This window comes from Arachis ipaensis, chromosome B05 (assembly GCF_000816755.2).
Source record: "Arachis ipaensis cultivar K30076 chromosome B05, Araip1.1, whole genome shotgun sequence".
Lineage (NCBI taxonomy): Eukaryota > Viridiplantae > Streptophyta > Magnoliopsida > Fabales > Fabaceae > Arachis > Arachis ipaensis.
The window spans coordinates 44,960,673-44,971,935 of NC_029789.2; the positions used below are offsets into that span (position 1 = coordinate 44,960,673).

At 37.6% G+C, this 11,263-nt stretch overlaps 1 long non-coding RNA gene across 1 annotated transcript; it reads left to right on the forward strand.

Moving 5' to 3' along the window:
• Positions 6,809–9,186, forward strand: LOC110262846. Its single transcript, XR_002347858.1, has 2 exons — positions 6,809–6,944; positions 8,912–9,186. It is a non-coding gene; the product is annotated as an uncharacterized LOC110262846 (long non-coding RNA).

Consider the following 11,263-nt stretch of genomic DNA (forward strand, 5'->3'; position numbering starts at 1 on the left):
GGTTGGTTCATGCGGGATATAAGATTTTGGAGTGTAGAGGTGAGACCAATGATGTTAGAGATGAGTGTATTGTTATCCAATGGAGGTTGGGGTGGATCTATGTATGGCTCATTCAGTTCATAGGGTGGTTGGTATGGTGGATGTGGGTTATGGTCATATGGAGATAAATGGTGTAAAGGGGCTTGTGAGTTTGGTGGTTCAAAGGTATGTTGGGGAGGTGGTTCATAAGCACAGGATGGGGCTTGTTGGTAATTACAAGGGGGTCCACCATATCTATCAACTTGGTATGCATTGTAGAGTGGTCCTTGCCCATGATATCTTGGAGGGTGTTGTTGCCTAGACCTTGATGCATATTCCTGTTATAGCTTCCACTCCTTTCAATAGATTTAGAACCAAACTCAAAGCGAGAGGGGTGAGAATTCATGGTAGCTAATAAAAATTAAAAACGAAAATAAAAACAAATTTAAATTAAAAGGTTATTGAAATTAAAATTTTTGAATTTGAAAAATTAAATTTTGAATTTTGAGTTATAAATTTTGAAATTTGAATTTCGAAATTTAAAATTTTGAAATTTGAAATTTGAATTTTTAAATTTTGAATTTTGATTTTTTTTAATTTTAAAATTTTGAAATTAAAATTTTGAATTTTGAATTTTGAATTTTGGAAATTAAATATTGAAATTTGAAATTTGATTTTTGAAATAAGATAAGATAAGATTTTGAAAAAGATATGATTTTTGAAAAATATTTGAATTTTGAAATTTAAAACTAAGATAAGATAAGATAAAAATTTTAAAATCAAAATATGAATTTTATTTTATGGAAAATTCGAAAATTCAATAAAAATAAAGAGAAAAGATATTTTTGAATTAAATGAGGAAAGAGAAAAATAATAAAATGACATCAAACTTAAATTTTTTTAGATCAAAATGGGGTTTTGAAAGTAAGAAAGAAGTATGTTGAATGATAGGAAAAATAAAATAGTAATAATAAAATAAACTCTTGGCAAGGTATTAGAACTGGAAGAGTTATCCTTATCAATTGTGATGAGAATTGGATTTTTCTCCCACTTTGTTAACCTCTAACTATGAAGGTAAATCAAGTGGATTAATTAGCTTAATCCTTAGGTCCTAGTCAATTCCTATGGAAAGACTAGAGTTATTGGAGTAACTTCCAATTTCAACCACTGCTTTATTTGACAGCTCAAGCGTTACCAATTACTTAATCAAAGCCAAAAGGAAAAAAATATCTAAATTAAATTAAAAGCATCAATAAAAATAAAGCAAAGCTATCTTAAATCTGAAATACCTCAGATAATATTAATTAAGAAAATCATAACATGAATGTAGCATAAGCTAAATTGAAAAGATAAATAACAATTAAAGTAATAGAATAAAAGTAGAAAATAAATTAAAGGAACATTGAACCTGAGAAGAAGTTGAAATTCTAAATCCTAATATAAATCCTAATCCTAATCCTAAGAGAGAGGAGAGAACCTCTCTCTCTAAAAACTACATCTAATCCTCAAACTATGTGTTGTGAGCTTGTTATTATGAATGAATGGATTCTCCCACTTTATAGCCTCTAATCTGTATTTTCTGGGCCGCAAACTGGGTCGAAAGCAGCCCAGAATTTGCTGGAGAAGAAATCTGCCACGCTGATTTTCGCCACTGCGATGCGTCCGCGTGGAGCACGCGTTTGCGTCGCCTAGCCTCAGGGCAACTATGGCATATTATATATCAAATCAAAGCTCCGGACGTTAGCTTTCCAACGCAACTGAAACCGCGTCATTTGGACCTTTGTAGCTAAAGTTATAGCCGTTTGAGTGCAAAGAGGTCAGGCTGGACAGCTTAGTAATTTCTCCAACTTCTTGTATTCCTTCCACTTTTGCATGCTTCCTTTCCATCCTCTGAGCCATTCCTGCCCTGTAATCTCTGAAATCACTTAACACACATATCAAGGCATCTAATGGTAATAAGAGAGGATTAAACATAGGGAACTTAAGGCCAAAGAAGCATGTTTTCAATCAAAGCACATATTTAGGAAGGTAAATGTAAAACCATGCAAATAGTATGAATAAGTGGGTAAAGAGTTGATAAAAACCACTCAATTGAGCACAAGATAAACCATGAAATAGTGGTTTATCACCTACACCCTCATACTCACTTCTTGACGACTCTGCCCATACTTCCAAACCCACACCATCAGAATACAGACAAACCAGCCCATAAAAGGTATCCTACAAAAAACAGATTTAGCTGGAAGAATCCTATAGTGGGCAGTCGAGTTATCATAATTCGACCTCAAATATGAAGCTCGGACAGCTATTAAGTCACAGTACCTAGCCGACTTTATCGCAGAGTACACTGACACCCCGGGCACTCCCATAGAGTGGGGCTTTTATGTGGATGGCTCCTCGAACAAAATCGGGAGTGGTGCAGGCATCATTTTAGAAAGTGATCAGGGAACCCAAATTGAGCTCTCATTAAAATTCAAGTTTCCCGCTTCAAATAATCAAGCTGAATACGAAGCTCTACTGGCTGGTTTAAAACTGGCTAGGGAGGTAGGAGCTCAAAAGCTTACCATTTTCAGTGATTCACAGGTAGTTACCTCACAAATAAAAGGAAGCTACCAGGCCAAGGATCCCACTATGAGGAAATACCTAAACAAGACCAGAGAACAGTTCGGACAATTCATGGAATATGAGATACAACATATACCCAGAGAATAAAATGCCCGAGCTGATGCACTTTCAAAGCTAGCCAGCACCAAACCAGGGGAAATAATAGAAGCCTCATCCAAGAAACACTACAAATTCCTTCAACCACGGAAGAGAAAAGGTTACTAAATATATCAGACCAGGATCAAGGGTGGATGACTCCTATAGTCAGCTATCTCAAGACGGAAATACTTTCCGCAGACAAAAAAAAGACAAAAAGACTAGTACAAGAAGCATAGTACTACACTATAGTACAGGACGTCCTATATAGGAGAGGAATCTCTATGCCCCTCCTAAAATGCGTCCTGACCTCCGCTACAAGGGAAGTTCTTGAAGAAATCTATAGTGGCATGTGCGGCAACCACCTAGTGGTGCGAGCTCTTTCCAAAAAGGTACTCAGAGCTGGATTCTACTGGCCGACCTTGCAAAAGGAAGCAGCAGAGTTTGTCAAAACATTCCCCCCATGCCAGAAGCACGCGAACTTTCACATCGCACCACCCAAAGAACTCATTTGTATCACTTCACCCTGGCCATTCGCAAAATGGGGGCTCGACCTCCTCGGACCCTTCCCCTTGGGATCAGGGCAAGTGAAGTTTCTCATTGTTGGAATAGACCATTTCATAAAATGGATTGAAGCAGAACCTTTGGCCACTGCCACTGATGAACGAAATTCTTATGCCGGTATAGAAGTTAACAATGAGTTCAATCGTGAGTAAAGTCTAACCGACATGCAAATATCGCATCAAACAATTCTAAAATCTATGACCGAGAGTATTAGTCTCGGGTCGTTCTCCCTAGGAATTGCCTTAGAATGCACATCATTGATTAGGAAGTCTTTTGTGGTTTTGAGAGTTGGTGCAAGAATTCAAACTAACAAAAGTAAACAACAATTAATTGAGATAAAAGCCTTGGCCAAGGGTGAGTATTGGAAGTTCCATCATTGTAGTTTCCTTCAATTGTGATAAGACTTGATTATTGCTTCACTTAGTTAACCCCCTAATAATGGAGGAAAGTCAAGTGAAAGTAACTAACTTAAGTCATAAGTCCTAGCCTAACCCTAGGGAAGTCTAGCTTTAGTTCACTCCAAGTCAATTAGCAATTCTCAATTCCTAATCAACAATTGATATCCACTACTCAAGTGTCTCCAATAACTCAACCCCTAAGCCAAGTAAGAGAAATCTACTCCATAGCTAGGGTTGTCAATTTCACAAAAAATTGGTAGGCAATCATAGAAGACATGATGAAATTGATAGAAAAGAATTGAATTAAAGCTATCTAATTCAAGCAATCATCAACAATCAAGAAATTGAATGAAAATCCTCAATTCATTAATCAAAATTCAAAGTAACAAGGTCATAAATCTAGATCCAAGTGAATGAATCAAAAGAGCACAAATTGAGAGTAGAAGAAGAGTAGATCTACAACTTGTATCAAAGTAAAAGTGAATTAGCAATGGATCTCACCAAGAAATCAAAGGAGAATTGCAATGGAGAAAGTAAAATCCTAGAGAGAAGTTGGAGTTTCTCTCTCTAAAAGCCAAAATGTAACTAACTACCCAAAATCTCTAGAATAATGTCTAATTGTCCCAATCTCCCTAATCCTTGGTCTTCTTATGCTCTTCCAGCTAGAATTCTGCCCCAAAACTGGGCCTGCCCTTGTCTGAAATTGCTGGTCACATTTTCTTCTTAAAAAATCACGTGCGGCTATCGGCGCGTACGCGCATAATACGCGTATGCGTCCCTGGGGCTTTTTGCGATCCACGCGCAGGCGCGCAGTGCACGCGTGCGTCCAAGGATTTCTGGCCCAGCCATATAAGCACACCGGCTTCTCGTTTCGGCTCCATCTAGCTGGCTTTGAGGATGCATACTCACACGTACGCGTACGGTGCGTGTGCGCGCCCATGCCCAAATTCCAAAACTCTAATTTTTCCATGCTCCTTCCATTCATGCATGCTTCCTTCATCTCTCGTAGCCATTTTTTGCCCTATAACTTTTGAAACCACTTAACAAACGGGTCACGGCATCGAATGGAATAGAGGATACGGTATATCAATTTTAATGCAAAAGAAGCATGTTTTCATCTATGAAGCAAAATTAGGAAAGGAACACAAAATTATGCATTTTTATATGAATAAGTGTGGAAGATCATTGATAAAACCCTCAAAATCTATACATGATAAACCCTAAAAACGGCGAGGACGAAAATTTTTATAAGTGGAGTGGGATGTAAACCCCCGGATTTTTAGAAAATAAATAATGAATTATTTATAATTATATATATGATTTTCTTTTTAGAAAGATTATGAGACTTCATGTTTTAAATTAATTTGGTTTTATATAAATTTCAATTATAATTAGATACTTTTGATTTACTGAAATTAATGGTTCTTGCTAAATTAAAATTCAAAGTTTTAGTAATTGGAAATAAAAGAGAGTTTTGTATATAATTTAAATTAAATAATTACAAGTTTTGATTAATGAAAAACAATATTTTCCGGCATTTTCTTAAAAATCGAAACGCGGTATCAAACTAAAGGCTCAATATTAAATAGTAAATAAGGAAAATAGGTCAGTAACGCCTTGCTTTTGGTACGATCATGACGTGCTGAAAGTTAGGGTGTTACATTATGGTATCAGAGCAGTTCGTTCCCGTTAGAGCCTTGGGATTGGACTGACTATGCTTCATTGCATACTCTGAGTGTCTGTCATGCTTAGTGACTTGTTCTGATAACAAGAATTTAGATTTGATATGCATGACTGTCTGATGATTAACGCTGTTAGTCTACCATTGCATACCTCATGGTATTAAGTCTGGCCAACTTAACACTAATGATTTATGTATATGGGAATACTAATGGGTTGTCATGGACAAAATAGAAATAATAGGTAATGCGAATCACGGGGATTGGGAACTTTAGAAGTTACGTCTCGGGATTGCTTGATTTCGTATCTTGTCCCTCCATGGTTTGTCTTGAAGTTTTGTCTGAGGTTTCTTTCTTGAGAAAGTGAACTAATTATTCTTCAATCCCGCTCCTTGTTCATGTGTGTTTTCGTTTGATCTTAACTGTGTATGTTTATTTGAATTTTCTAGGATACCAAGCCTATCTTGTAACTTCTGCTCTGCAATCAAACTTCTATCTTATCTTCTCTATGTCTTATGAAAACCTAAATACATGAAACTGTATATGTATCTATATGAGTAGAGACTTTTTACTTTTCCACAAGGTTTTTTAAAAAGGTAAAATGTTAAAATTATGTAATGTTTTATGCAATATGCTAATTTTCGAGGACGAAAATTTTTATAAGTGGGGTGGGATGTAAACCCCCGAATTTTTAGAAAATAAATAATGAAGTAAATTAAAACTCTACTCAAATCCTAAATTCTCAATTCTAAACCCTAATGCCTAATCCACTAATCCTAATCCTAATTTCTAAAACACCCACACATGTATACCCCTCCAACCACCTGTTCATTCTTCAATAAGCCACAATTTACTCTTTCTCACCGCCACACCGCTTCCCCTTTCTTCTAAAATGCTACCATACAGCAATAGAAATAAAAAGCAAGAAAGAAAAGAGAGAGATCTGAGAGTGAAGCTGTGACAGGAAAGGGAGAAGAGGAGAGGGAGGAGCTGCGCCACCACTGCGGGCCTTGGGCTCGCCGTTCATGCCCGTCACGTTGTCGCCCAGCTGCGTCCAACCCACTGCCAGTAGCCGCCATCATCGCCAACAACAGAGGAGAGAGAAAGAGGTGAACGCGAGGAGAGAGAGAGAGAAGCCGTGCCAGCCCCTTGCTGCTGTGCCGCATCGCTGTCCAAGGGAGGAGGAAGGCCGCGCAGCTATTGCGAAGCCACCGTCTCCGTTAGTTGCTCAGCCTTGTCTCTGATTTTGGTTCCCCTTTTGTGTGCCGAAGTCGCTGCTGCTGTGATGGTGGCCGTGGGGTTGCATGTGCTTAAACAAAGCTGTTACTGCTGCTGCTCCATTCCTCTGTTCTTTTCAAGTTTTAGTAAGTTGTCCTTGTTCCCAAACCCTCATTATTACCATTCTGCTTCCATAGTTGATTGAGAATGTTGAGATGTTAATATGTTAGGGTTATGCCAACACCACTACAAATTGTTCGATGGCATTGCTATTAATGATTCGGTTTAAAGCTGTTGCTGCTGCTGCTGCTGCGAGTTAGAAAGAAGTTGGAGTCACGCCTAACCTTGTGGGTTTCGACTAACTGAGGTAGGGGATTTGTTTTAAAAGTAAAGGTTTTAACTTATGAATGCTACTAAAATTAAAAGAGTAACTGCAAATGGTTTATGGTTGCTTTGTGTGAATAATTGACGGAATTGAGTTGAATTATAACTGTAGTTGGTGATTGATTTGATGACTGTGCGTACTGAATGTTGTAAGGGATAGAATAAATGGTGTTACTTTTATTGCTGAGCTTGCTGGTGTGAATTGATGAGTTATTATGTGTTTGAATGATGATGAGTGTATATGGAAAATTATGCTTGGCATAGTGTAGAAAAGAAAAGGTTTGATGATGCTTAAGTACTTGACATCGTGTGAATTATTGATTCTGGGTTCTTGGGCTATGTTGGCAATGAAGACAATTTTGAATAACTGGAAAGAGGTTAAACGTGTGATTTTGGAAGGGTTATAAGTTCAAATGTGGTTTTTGATAAGTAAGGTTGTTGAAAATGCTTAAGGCAGAATTTCTGCATACATGACAGTAGAAAGAATCAATTTCTGGGAGCATCCTAGGTCATATATTTGAATTAAAATATTTTTTCATGAAACTTTAATGTGTTTTGAGCATCTCATAAAAAATTCAGAATTTATTAATGAGTGGTTTGGGAGAAATGAATTTTTGAAGATTGATGGTTTCTGCAGAAAATTCTGTTTCTTTACTATAGAAGCACCAACTTCCAACTCCCTTAACTTTCAATTCTGGTAAGTATTTGAGCTGAAACCAATGGCATTTTCAATCTTCCTGTGTCCACAATCTTCATTTTAAATTTCATGTCGATACCCTACTTAACCAAGTAGATATGTTGAAAAGAGTATGGGTAGCTCACTGGATTTTGGAAATCAAATTCTAAAAGGCATGGCTGTGTTTCTCACTTCATAACTTTTTCATATGACATGGTATTAATCTGGAATTTGATTTAATGAAAAGCTAAAAGAGTCTTGTTTGAGGTCGTGAATTTTGAAAGGCAATGGGTGAAAATTGGATTTTTAAGGAATTTATCAAACTTACTACTTCCTGCTGTTTTTCTGCATTTTCTTAGAAAACAATAACAGAATTTTAAGAGAGATGGTACAAGTTTTAATTGTAACCAAATTACCTCAACACCAAGTTTTGCTTTTAAACCAGTAGTACTATAACAACTAGGAAGGGTTTAAAGTTAATTGGTGATGCGGAGGTATGTATAGTTAAGCGGTGATGCGGAGGCATGTTTAATAATATGGTGATGTGAAGGTATGAGTATGTAATTGGTGATGTGGAGGTATAATAAAATGAAAGAAAATGAAAAGTCATGAAAATGAAATAAATAAATGAGAATTGTATGTTAAACGGGCCCTGTGCCAAAATACTAATGCGAAATTGCCCGCCTAACGGATAGCCTGAGATTGCTAATGCGGGAATGTTCGCCTAATTGATAGCACTGTTCCTTACTGTGATACACATTGAACTGTTATTATAATGAGGCCTAATTGACACGGGTAACCGTGATGCCAAGGTGTCTAATTGACACAGTAAAGGGACCATATTCGGGGTTCACTCCGAGTAACGTCAGGTTGCGGGTAGACAACCGACGCATGAGCTCATGGCCTGCTCTAGGAACAGGCATGCATCATCTTGTTTGTGCATTTACATTTGATTGTGTTTGCTTTATTTTATTTATTTGTGTTTGTGCTGTTGTTTTGGTGATGTGCTTACGTGCTTTATGGATATTTTACTTGTTTGTGTTGTGGTCTTAATAATGTATTTATGAATGATGTTTATGGATAAGGAATTGTTAATGTGATTGGAATTTTGTTTAATTAACGTGAATTAAAGGAAGGAACTTGAAACTATTTTAAGTGAAATTGTTTTTATGATATGAATTAGCTATTTGTATTTACTCTGTTTAGTGCGGCATTCATATTCCCTACTGAGAACTAGTGGTTTGTTCTCACCCCAAAATCTTCCACCCTTTCAGTGACAGGCTCGGAGACTCAGTTTGAAGCCGCGGGCGATTAGGAGTTTTATTTAAGTTAAGTTTATGTGTCGAGTTATTTTCATAGAATTCCTTCGCCTTTGTTATTTAAGATTTTATTTTATACCGAGGGATAGGAATTGTATCTGAATTTCTTTTGAATTTTTTTGTATAATATTTATCATTATTACTAATTAAGTGATTACTATTACCTGTGTGTTCTTTGATGAATGATTTTGATTAATGAAAAACAATATTTTCCGGCATTTTCTTAAAAATCGAAATGCGGTATCAAACTAAAGGCTCAATATTAAATAGTAAATAAGAAAAACAGGTCAGTAACGCCTTGCTTTTGGTACGATCATGACGTGCTGAAAGTTAGGGTGTTACAGAAGTTGCAAATTTTTATATAGAAATATTATTGCAAGGTTTGGGGTCCCTCACTCCATTACCACAGATAATGGTACCCAGTTCACCGACACGGGCTTTAGAAATTTGGTAGCCGACTTGAAAATCAAGCACCAGTTCACCTCTGTAGAGCACCCACAAGCCAATGGACAGGCGGAAGCCGCCAACAAAGTCATACTGGCCGGGTTAAAATGAAGACTACAGGACGCCAAGGGAGCTTGGGCTGAAGAGCTCCCACAAGTCCTATGGGCATACCGGTCAACACCTCATTCAACCACGGGAGAATCACCATTCCGACTTGCTTATGGAATGGAGGCAATGATTCCCATGGAGGTAGAAGAAGGATCTCCCAGAATGATCCTCTAAAATGAAGAGACCAACTCCCAAGCTCAAAGGGAAGAGCTTGACCTACTTCTAGAAGTCCGAGAAAGAGTTCGGATTAGAGAGGAAGCCCTAAAGCGTCGAATGGCTCTGAGATATAATCTAAAAGTCATCCAGCGAAGCTTCATCACCAATGATCTCATCTTAATCCGAAATGATATCGGAGCAGGTCGGTCAGGAGAAGGGAAGCTAGCAGCTAACTGGAAAGGACCATACCGAATAGCAAAAGTACTGGGGAAAGGTTACTACAAGGTGTCCGACTTCGAAGGGCGAGAGCTACCAAGGTCATGGCATGCCTGTAACCTAAGAAGGTACTATAGTTAGAAAAAGAGGTCTTAGGTCAAGGCGCACTCTTTTTCCTGAAAAGATTTTTTAATGAGGCGCCAGGCCGATATCTAAGAAACTGCCCGACCTATAAGGGTAAACACTCATATGTACATACTTACATTTATGTTTTTATCTCATTATTATTCGAATAAAAGTCACCAGTTCCCTAAAAAGTTTCCTACCAAGACGCATTAATCTAAGCTCGTAAAATGCAAAGTTCATCGTCCGATTACAAAGAGGTCGGCAAGGTGAAGCAATAGGAGCAACTTAATGCTAGAAGTTATAAAAAGTAGACCATAAAAAGCGACCTGACGATGTCTGACTAAAAATGGACTACTAAAAATAACTTAAGAAGGCCCGACAGAAAAGTCGGACCAATGAAAGGATCACTGAAAAGGGACGAAGACACCTCCCAAAAGCCAAAGAAAGGTTAAAGAACCAAAGGCCAAAAGTGCTTCGCTAAAAAGTACAAGTCTTGCGAAAAAGACATTACTTAAAAAGCGAAAGTACAAGTCAAAACAGCGCTAAAAAGTCATCCAAACAAACTATAAAGAAAAGGTTCCTCAGCAGGAACACTACCTAAAAAGTTGTTGGAATATGACTAAAAAGCTCGGGTAAGGAGGCCGTACGAGTCGACGTCAGAGGGGGCACAGGTACGATTTCAAGAAAAGAAAAAGCCAAAATGGTTGGAAAACAACTTAAGGCTCAAAAGTGCTTAAAAGGGATGCAACTCCACTCAAAAGAAAGCACGATCTCAGAACAGGGCTACAAAAAAGTCATCCGAAACTAAAAAGGTTCTATCAAAGGAACACTAAAAAGTTATCGGACGAATCACTAAAAAGCCCATCCACCAAGCCGCAAGGATAATAATGCCCGACTTGATACAATGTTGACCAGTACCAAATCAAAGCAGGGCATGAATGGTGCGGAATTTACAACCACAAACTAACCGGCAAGTGTACCGGGTCGTACCAAGTAATACCTCAGGTGAGTGAGGGTCGATCCCACGAGGATTGATGGATCAAGCAACAATGATTGAGTGATTGGCTTAGTCAGACAAACAGAAAATGGTGTTTGAGAGTTCAAAAGCATTAAACAGTAGATTCAGAATATCAAAAAGCAAGCAGTAAATAAGTTGAGAATAATATATGGAGAAACAGTTAAGGCTTCAGAGTTATCTATTTTCCTGATTAACTTTTCTTACTAACTATTTTAATCATGCAAGATTTAATTCATGGC